Raw genomic sequence first — 10492 nt, 5'->3', positions numbered from 1 at the left:
CCTCCCCACCATCCTTAAGGAAGGCAAAAATAAAGCCCAAAACACGTGCTTTTTTCAATGGTTACTTCATTACAAATCACTGGCTGCCTTCCTTTCAGCGCAGGCCTAAGCATAAACTCCAGTCTTCTTCCACACGGGGGGGGGGGGGGAAGACAAACTCAAGCAGCAGCCGAAGGGGTGGGGAAGCCATGTAGCGGAGCCTTGGTTGTACCCGCTGCGGCGAGGCGAAGAGATCTACTCCAGCTGCAGCAGAGCTGGGAGGGGAACGACGTGGAGCAGAGCAGTAGCAACAGCGGAAGCAACACTGGTTGAGCGAGTGAGAAGAGAGTAGCGGAGGGAAGGGGGAGGCTGTTGGTGTTTGGCGCCGGTGGAGGGAGTCATTCCTGCAGCGGCACTTCCGGTCGGCATTTTGTTCTGAGAAGGGAGCGAGAGGCACACACAGAGGATCCTTTCCTTTCCTTTCCTTTCTCCTGTTCCTTCTTTTTCTCCTTCTTCTCCCTCTCTTCTCCCCACCCTACCCCCTGCACTTAACCCCGCTTGGTATCAACTCACTGTGCCCAGGCTGCTACCTCCCCCACCCTCCTACGCTCGCATATACGGAGGGAACGGCGGCCCCTTGGCAGCTCCCCTCCTCTTGGCTACCTCCCTGCGGCTTGGAGTGTGTCTCGGAACCGGTTCGGTCCAGCTCATGTTGATGTTGTGAAGCAGGCTCAGGGGGAAGGGATTTGTTTCGTCTGCTCACCTCCCGGCTCTACATGTTTGCTGCACCGAGGAGGAGACGGAAGAGGAACCAGCCCCCCTCCCGGCCCGGATTATTGTTGTTATATTATCTCCCCTCCTCCTCCTCCTCCTGCTCCGCGGCGGCGGCCTAGCAGCGGCGGCAGCTCCTCTAAGGAGGGAGGGGGCGGATTTCTCTCCCCTTCTTTCGCATTCTCGTTGGATTCAAACGCCGATTTGCTCAGGTAATCCCCCTTCCTTGTCTCCCCTTCTCCTCCCTGCCCTCTCCAGCAGCGGGCTGGGCCTCCCAATCCAGACGGCCCAGCACTGCCGGGAGCGGAGGGGATTAGCTGTTATCTGGGGTAGAGGAGAATGAGTGGCAACCAGAGGTGTTTATTTCGCAGCCCTCCTTCCTGCTCGCTCGGGTTTGGTGGAGGAGATTGGTTCTTCCCGGGCTGCCGGGAAGCCTAGGCCCAGTAGAGAGCGCAGGCCCGCCGGCCAGCGCCTTTACTCCAGCTCGGGGATTAGAAAGGCGAAGCGGCTTCTCAGTAGTAGGCCTCAACCCGGAGAGGAGCAGGAGGAGGAAACAATACAATTAGCCGCAAACGTGCACTGATCCTTTTGTCATATTTACAGCTTCCCCAGGGCAAGGAAAGAAAGTCCTAGCTCAGACGGCCCTCTGAAGTGGAGGAGTAAAGTGGAGGAATAGGGGAAGAGAAACAATGTAAATACCCAGAAACTGAAATACCACCTCTCTTTACTGTTGCTTTTTTACCAACTCTGTTCTGAACATTCAAAAGTTCGAATGCACATGGATTTATAACGTGCAGAGCTTTAATCTTTAACTAATATAGCGATTGATTAATGTGTTAATCACTTAATATATTTATAGCATAAAACTAGTGCTTATGGAATGATTGACAACACAGACACCTGCAGACCCAGGAAATACAGATAGGCAAGCATATTGTGTCAGGTACTCCACACAATCCTGGTTTTCATGTGCTGTATATGTTACAGGAATATGTACTGAATTCAGATGAAATACTATTTTATACTCTTAACAAACAGAAAAGGGGAGAGGGGATCGTGTGTAAAGTGTGATGTTTATGATATTTCAGGGACCAAGGTGAAGATGAGATCTTACCCTAAGTACTTGAGAATCAAGAGTAAATTAAGTGAAAAGTGAGGAATCTTAAAAAGTGTCATCCTTTCTTGTCAGGCCGTATCACTGAGCTTATTATTATCCTGAGCTTGTTATTAGCTGTTTGTGTGCATGATATTTGAATATGTAGTTAGGTGTCATTTTAACAGGTCAAATGTGTTTTGTAAATGATGGTTGATTAAGTGTCAGGTCTTTAAATGGTAGCTAATTTACAGTAAAGTAAATCTTGGGTTTACCGTGTGGTAGAGGTAGAGAGTGTTATTAAAAATGGGGGTCGCTTTAAAACAAACACCCTGTGAACTAATAAAAATATGCCTACAGAAGCTACATAATTGAGTGAAATTTTAAGATACTAAGTTTCTTCTTTCATATAGAAAGGAAACTACATAATTTGTCTTTTTCAGTAGGCTTTTTGGTTCTGCAGGTAGATCTGTTGTAATAAGTGGTTAATGTATCTAATAAAGTAACTTTCTGGTATATTTTGTTTAGAGTCTTATAAACTGTGCTATCATATCTCAGAGTGCCCTCTGAATATTAACTCGGAAGTTAATATAGCTGTCACATAGAAGTGTATTTTTAATGCTGTAAATCCGTGTAGCAGTCAGTAGTGTGTTGGTGATTTGTATTGGTCAGGGAGCAGTTTGAATTTTAAAAAGCCTGAAGATCCTGCTGAGCCCCAATCCCGGCCTCCCTCCCTCCCACTAACCTCCCATTCCTGCCTTTGTGCTGCCTGGTCCTGTTAGACACTGTTTGCAACAGGGCCTCAGGCCTATGTGCGTGGAGAGGAACCATTTAGGCTTCGAAAAAGCAGCTTTTTACCTTAAACTTTGTGAATTGCAGAGGGAGCTGTTAGTTGTCTCTAACTGTCCCTATCTCTGCGTGTAGCTGAATTGCTGTTTTCTTTTGGTCCGTAGCATTCGTAGAGGCCCAGTGTAACTCTGCTTTACAGGAAAGGGCTGTGCAGAAGTAGTTGTAGTTCTTGGGTAGTTTTTATCATCAGGAAGTGACGTGAACTCTAGCGTTTCTTTTGTCGTCTGTGTAAAACTGCTCTCATTTTAACAAAAATGGGTTTAAGCTAACAGTAGTGAACTTCCCTGACTTATTTTTCATATAAGGGGGTTTGCTTTAAACATACCACATAAAAGCAGGAAATAAGCTACTGTAGTTATGCAGTTCCTGTCAAGTTTATCTTGCCAGGATTGTGTTTACAACATGTTCTTTTTTTTTTTTTTTTTTAATTCCCCCCCTTTAAATCGAGAAAGCATGCACTTTTTTTGGTATGAAAAATAGGTGTATTTATAGAGGGAAACTTAAGATGCTGCTTATTTGTAATGAGTTTTTTTGATTTTGTTCTTCAGAGCCATGTGGTTAATCCTGAATTAGTTGCATTATCAATTATCACAGTTTATGTAGTTGTAAATTTATCTTGAAAATTATATTTAGCATACAGAAATACTTAATGTGGAAACGTTTATAAGATGACTTTTGGTTTAGACTGTATTTTTAGCACATTTAAGAGTGTGTGTGTGTGAAGCAGGACTTTCGTTCTTTTTTTTTCTTTTTTTTTTCCTTACGCTCCACCCCTTTAGTTTATACTGGTCCACTTGTTTATCACAAGAGCTAGCTGCTTAAGGAGGATGTAGTTATTTTATTCATGTTCTAGAAATAAAAAATTATTCTTGAGGCATTAGTTGTAACAATTATTTTAACTGGAAGAGGAAAATATTTTCTTCTTGTTATCTTTTATTTTGTGCTTTTGACTACCTTGTATATATTGAATTTTTCCTGTGTACAGGTTTTATTTCTTTTTTTTTTAGCCTTTGCTATCTTTTAAAACTGTTTATACTTTTTTAAAAAACATTTTTTACACTTATAGGGGGAACAGAACAGGATCAGAGAAGCAAAATTAACCACTTAAACCCATTTACAGATCCCTGTTCTACATAAGAGTACATGTACCCTGGTGCAACCTCATTGCATGTTTGAGACTATGTATGTTAATGTTCATATGACTTGCAGAATCAAGGCAATAGATGGTTCTAACCCAAGGTAATGACTATGGTTTTTTGTTGTATTTATATGATGATTTAAGGTAATACAGCCTTAATTCTAAATTTTTCATGTATATATTCCTCTATAATATAAACTATATTTTGAAGGATACTAGATGAAAGATAGTCAGTCTGAATTGATTTGAGCCAGGAGTTGGTATACCAAATTTCCTGTTACAGTTTTATGTATGTATTATAATAAAAATTGTTAATGATATTAAATTTATATTAACATTTACATCCTGTTGCACAAGAAATGCAAAGTTAGTGGACAATTGCTAGTAACTAGAAGGAAAAATATACTTCTATTCTTTATATCTATATGTAGGAAAAATTAAGTATTCACATTCAGAAATTTCTGCTTTCTGAGTACATAATATTCATTGATGTGTGGACATTTTGACAACAATTATGAGCATACTTAATTGGAAAAATGAGTTTTGATATTTAGTTTGGTGTCTGGTAGGTTTGTGGTGGATTATCCAGTGTTAGAACAACTATTTAGGGTCACAAAATATTTCACTAGAAATATTTAACACTTGAAAAAACTGTCCATTTCAAGATGATACTGCTTTTTTTCAGTCTTTCATATGCCTTTATTAGAAGTAGTACAGGTTAAGTTAGCTTCTGATTTTGAATCATTAGCAGTAATGAGCACTCAGTTGCACAGAGATGCCTACAAGGAAATGCTTGAAATTGGTTATGTGTGTATTATTGTTAATAATGATCCTTTTTAATAATCAAAAAAGGAAGACCTTTTGAAATTACAACTGTTAAAGGCTTGTATGCTAAAAACTTCTAATATAATTCATCTATATTTGTGGTTTAAGTTTATTAGTGTTACATGCACGCTTTATGGCTGATTCTGACCTCCGAAGTACATGGGAGAGGAATGCTTTATATTGATATCTACTGCACACCAGGAGTGAAGAAATTGTGTTTGAGGAGATTGTGGGGGACCTATGATTTGTGTCTCACTTCCTGTCCCTACTTTTCACTACGGAAAAATCTCACTAGCAAAAGGGAGAGGAGAAAGGATTTTGGCTCAACTGTATGTAGAAACTAAAAAGAATTCCAGTCAAATTGAACACAGTTGTTGATACGTACTTGAAGGTGACTACTTAGTTCATACAAATAAACACTGAAGAACATTTTTCATATTTAAGTCAGGGAAAAATTCTAGAAAATTTTATTTTTATTGCTTTTAATATGTGTATCAGTTGGCTCTAAGTGGTTTTCCAATTGGAGATCTCAAAATTCTGAAAAATGAAAATATCTACCCATATAAAGATTATTGCTGTGGCTTGATTTGAAGCACTTTGTTTCTTTTGGGAGTGTGTATGTGTAGACATGCAATGCATTTTACAGGAACACTGTTAGAAAACACTAGGCTGCAATGTCAGGGACTTGGATAAGGAAACAGCAGACTGAGATTGCAGGAAAGAGTGTAATCCAGCCCTCTTCTCCATATGCTGGGCCTTTAACTACACTACTGTATTTCCCCCTTACCCTCGTGGCCCCAATTCAGTGCCTGGGAAATAGTAGCTGACTGGTATACTGATATAGCCTAGCTGATATATTTGTTTTTCTTTGTCATTCAGTGTGCAGCTTACTGCTTTATCTACTGTATACCATCCATATCTTTCAGGAATGCTGAAGTGTTTTCATCTATTCATTTGTTGGAATTATCTCAAAATACATACCTGCACTTCACAGACATTAGAGATTTTTTTTTTTGTACATCTGTAAAATGTTATTTCCATTTTACAGATGGAAGACTGAAAGTGAGTCAAATAGTGAGTTTGTAAATTGCTTATAAATCTTGTGTAATTTGACATGCTTTATTCTTGAGATTTTTCAAGTTACTTTACAGCACTTAAAAGTTCATAACATTGTTTTGACTTGATTTGTGGTTGAGCGCCCTGCATTTCAACATACTGGGCTCATTGTTTCTCATGGTGGATTCCTAAGTAGTATAGAATGGGGGTTTGCTGATGGCCTTAAGCATCTGTTCAGTTTCAGCTGTCTTGATTATGCTGAGAGCTGGACAAGAATAGATTTCCTGTCCTGAAAAATCAAAAAGAATCATCCTCCATATTAGGAAGAAATCAAAATCTCTTAAAATTTATAAGGAAGAACAGAGACAACTAGATAATAACCCAAATCCTGCAAGTAATTAAATGGTTTGTCTACAATATTGGAGACAGATTCGAAATATTACTCTGTTAACTTCCAGCAGGATCTAGTAACCCTGGAAAGTATCCTAAGCATTGGTTATTGGCTGTTAGGGATAAAACTCTGCCTCTTAAATTGATGATTGTTATAGTTGACGTAAACTGGTTGAATGGAAACCTCTGCAACCTAGGTGTCAGACCATTTAACTGTGATGTCAGTCTGTTGTCCAGCTGCTGTACAGCTGTTAAGAAAGCAAGACTGTTCAGAGGTGTAGTAAGTGTGTTCCTAGCCAGAACATTGCTTTTGGGATATCAGAAGTCCAGGTTCAAATGCCTGATCTGTATCAGGTAGAGAGGTTCTTGAGCTTTTCTTCCCCTGTATGGCTTTTTATGTTCTAATCCTATGCTCTAGGCATGACCCAGAGGCTGTGGGTATGTTACGGAACAGGTAGAATTTTTCTTTCTTTCTTTCTTTCCTTGTGATAAAGTTTTCTGTAAAAATAAGCTTGCTTTTTTATTTTTTTTAAATAATAGGAAATGAATTTTCTTCTACTAGCATTCTCGGTGATGATTGATTCCTCTTGGCAGGTTCCTTAAAAACTCTTGTTGAGGTATAATCTTTAACATAGAAAAGCTTAAGTGTATCCTATTAAAATTTGGCAGTTATAAGCAACACTTCAGTTGCTTAACAGAATTGTTAGTCAACTTCAAGAATGCATGTTGCTCCCTGCTTGTTTTGTATAGGTGATGTATATAACTTGGTGAAAAAGTAGCTGACTTATCTGATTGTAGACATTAAAGTTGAAAAAATTTTCATGTGCAACAGAACCTTCCTAATAAGTGTGGTTCTAAGCAGCGAGATGTGGTACAGACTCTTAGTTCTCTGGTGTCCATTCCCTGTTTATCCACCGTGCCGATTCATTTGAATGTGGAAAAGACAAGAACTGAGGTTGCAGATGGCTGGAAGGGTGAGCACATGGAGAAGAGTGGTGGACTGGAACCAGACTTATACAAATGGGGAGGGAATGGGAATTTGAAGGGCAGGAATTTGGAGGAGGGTAGGAGCTTGGAGTTCCTAAGGAAGTAATGGCTGAACTGAGAGGACTGGATAACAGAGCTGGTGGGGCAGATAAGTGTCCTTAGTGAAGAATACAGGAAGAGCTGTGAAACAGCCTTAGCAAGAAACTGAGACAGAAAGGTACTCTGGAATTGGGTGTGCAGTCAAGGGAAACAGTTTAGGCATGGGAATGGGTGGGAAGTATGTACTGAGAGAGACCAGAGAGGGGAAGAACAAATGGCTTCTCAAGCCATTTGTACGAAACAAGGATTGGCTGGGCAAAGAAGCATTATTTCACACACAGGATTTTGTTGTTTGAATTGTCTTCCCCACTCACCCAGGAAATCGCATAGTTAAAAAAAAAAAAGCTCAGAAATGTGGAATACTTGTACTTGTGAGAGCAAACTGTAGGGCAGGGGTCCTCAAACTACGGCCCGTGGGCTGGATACAGCCCCCCAGGGTCCTCAACCCGGCCCCCGGTATTTACAGAACCCCCCCGCTGGGGGTTGGTGGGGGAAACCAAGCAGCCGTAGATGACTGCCTGCCCCTTCATCCGCCCTGGCCCCCTGGTTAAAAAGTTTGAGGACCCCTGCTGTAGGGAATTCTGTAGTTCAGATTACTTGTGTAGTCTGCATTTGGCATCTTTGTGGATGCATTGTGGTAGTCTTTAACTCTGTCACTGTTTCTTCCTACAGCAGGATGCCTATTTCACTGACTATGTGGAATGAATAGAGATTTAAAAAAAAAAATTATAAAATCAACCAAACAAAAAAACCCAACTCCACACACACACACCCCCAAATACAAAAAACCAGGTTATATTAACACATCCTAGGATTAGCTTTAGATATTGTTGATCCTGCCTTGGGGAAAGGGATAGACTCTTGAGATTACTTCCAGTCCTGTCTTTTATGATTAGATATTTTGGTTTCTCTTTGGTGTTCAATGTGTACCTTAATCACTTCACATCATTAAACCCTGCTCCAGAGACAGAATTCTTAATTTCCTCATGGGCTTTTCTGTGATGTGTATTATGATATTGGAATGCTTCACAAATACTTGCTTGTTTAATATTTTTGAGGGAGAGTATGTAATCATGCAGGTTGGGAACTGAGATGCAAAATTAGTCTTTATAACTTTGGAAGTCCAACTGGAGCAACTGTAGGGCTTGAATTTTAAATTAACTTGACTTTTTTTCTATCATAATGTGTGTGATGATAATATAACAGATTTTGTTAATTTGGTTATAAATGACTAATCAGTGCTTCTTCAAATTTGGCTTCAGAGCATGCAGGAAGAAAGGAACACAGAAATATAGTAATAGAAATAGAATCAGATTCCCAAGAGCGGCATTTTTGTTTCCTGCTATCTCATATGCAGCCTCTTTCACTTCATGCTTCTCTTTCATTTTTACTTGAAGTTGGAGAGTCATGTATACAACAGACCATACAGCCTTATGAATAGCCTCTGATTCGTTTCCAGAGCAGATCCTTCCTGTAGGCTGAATGAAGATTGGGCCCAGGGGTGAGAGGAGAATGTTACGCAATTATATAATCCAAAGACTGTGTCAGAATTCTTGAGTGCAAGGGATCTTTATTAAGTTTTGGTTGACTTTGCAAATGTGATTTTTCAGCCGGGGGTATGGAATTTCTGGTAGAAGTCTAGAAAGCTTTGAGTTGATACACAGAAAATTTGGTATCAACAAATACTCAAACATTACTTTTTCTATGTTGAATGCTCTGTTTTAGAGGGCTTTTAAAAAGTCAGATCTTCAACATAATTTTAAATTATATGAATTTTAACATATGGAAATGCATTTAATATATTGTTTTAGGCATTGCCTTGTAAACCAGCTGTCACAGTGCAGTAACTAAAATTTGTAATCTTGATTTCTACGTAATAAAAAAGGAATTGGAGTGAGATCAAAAAGGGACTTCATTGTTGTGATACTGCTGTTGAACAGGTCAGCCCCTAAGTGTTAATCGCTAGTTTGAGATGTGTGAGTATGCAAAATGGAACTCACAACTCCTGTGGTGCTCAGTAAGTGATCCATATTGGTTAGTCAATAGAAAACATTGAAGAAATTTTTACCTCCTGAAAGAGAGTTTAAATTATTTGATAATCATATTCTATCTTTCAGGTTTTTTTCCCCGTTCTAATTAATTCTCTTTGCAATGTTATGTAGTACTCCTTCAACAAGAGAAGGGAATGCTTGCTACCCTGTAAAAATCTTAGAGCCAATCAAGGACTCTAATGGATAGTGACAAATGCATGTTTGAACCTCCTGCTACTGAGGAGGATGTTAGAATCTGGGTGTCTGATATCCTGAGCAAGTGCCCTTCCTCTGTCCTGCTGAGATTTTGAGTGATGGAATAGAGGCAGCAGCTAGTATGCAGTGTGAAGTACTCAGTTTTGTGTGTTAGGCATGTTCAAAGCATGTGTATATGACTGGACTTTCCTACTCTGAGGATCTTGCTCAGGCTTAGGTTTAAAACAGGTGTTGAGCTGCTTAGTTCTACAAAAATAGTGGCAGTTGTGGCAGTTCTGGCATACACTGAAGCAAAGCTGTAGGTGAACTTTCCTGCTGATAATTTGGGTGGCTAATGGCTTAGTTGTAGGAACACACTGCACTTTAAGGTTGCTTATAAAAGACTATTTAGAGTTATGGCTCTGCATATTTACTCACTGTAGTAATTCTTTCTGGTTCGATCTAGCGTGATGTAATGTTTAATAATTCTACTATGGAAAATATACCATTTCTATTGCAATTTCTAAAATACAGACAAAATTTTTTAAACTATAACTTTCTAAATATCATTATATGAACAAGCCATCATAATACTGCAAGGTAAATATTTTCAGTTTTCATATCACACTGTAATCTTAGCCTGCATTTTGGAGGAAGAATAATGAAAGCTACTTATTTAATTTAGTGACATGTTAAATAATTATATTGAATTAGTAGACTTCATTTACAGAAAGAGAGAATTCCTATTCTGTTTGATTATTCTTGACAAATCCTTTTTCTAGGCTCAAAGTAGACATGATATCATGGGATTAAGCAAATTCTTAATCGCATCTATTGGCTAATTATTTATCAAAAGTCTTATAGAAAGCTCTGTAGATGGACTTATGAGGATTCAACATAACTCCAAATTGCCAGGACTCAACAAGTTATTGCATGCTCAGCTACAGTGAATGCTCAATTGTAGATAGGTAGCTGGTGGCAATTGTACATAACTTGATTTAATTTAACCATGTTTCACTGCTGGCTAAGGCAGGCTGAATCAGTTTGCATTTTTCACAGGCTAAGTGTATGTGTGCAATT

At 39.2% G+C, this 10492-nt stretch overlaps 1 protein-coding gene across 8 annotated transcripts in view; it reads left to right on the top strand.

Moving 5' to 3' along the window:
* Nucleotides 1–171: 171 nt before the first annotated feature.
* The window catches only part of LOC119140657 (nipped-B-like protein), a 167618-nt gene continuing 157297 nt past the window's right edge, over nt 172–10492 (top strand). For all 8 annotated transcript variants that reach the window (XM_037372162.1, XM_037372165.1, XM_037372160.1 and 5 more), the window contains exon 1: nt 172–962. The gene's annotated coding sequence lies outside the window, so the exon portion shown is untranslated. The remainder of the gene's footprint in view (nt 963–10492) is intronic.

The sequence above is a fragment of the Falco rusticolus genome, chromosome W (assembly GCF_015220075.1).
Source record: "Falco rusticolus isolate bFalRus1 chromosome W, bFalRus1.pri, whole genome shotgun sequence".
In the NCBI taxonomy this organism is placed as follows: Eukaryota; Metazoa; Chordata; class Aves; order Falconiformes; family Falconidae; genus Falco; species Falco rusticolus.
Note: the sequence above shows the minus strand (reverse complement) of the source record. Positions and strands in the feature narration are given on the sequence as shown.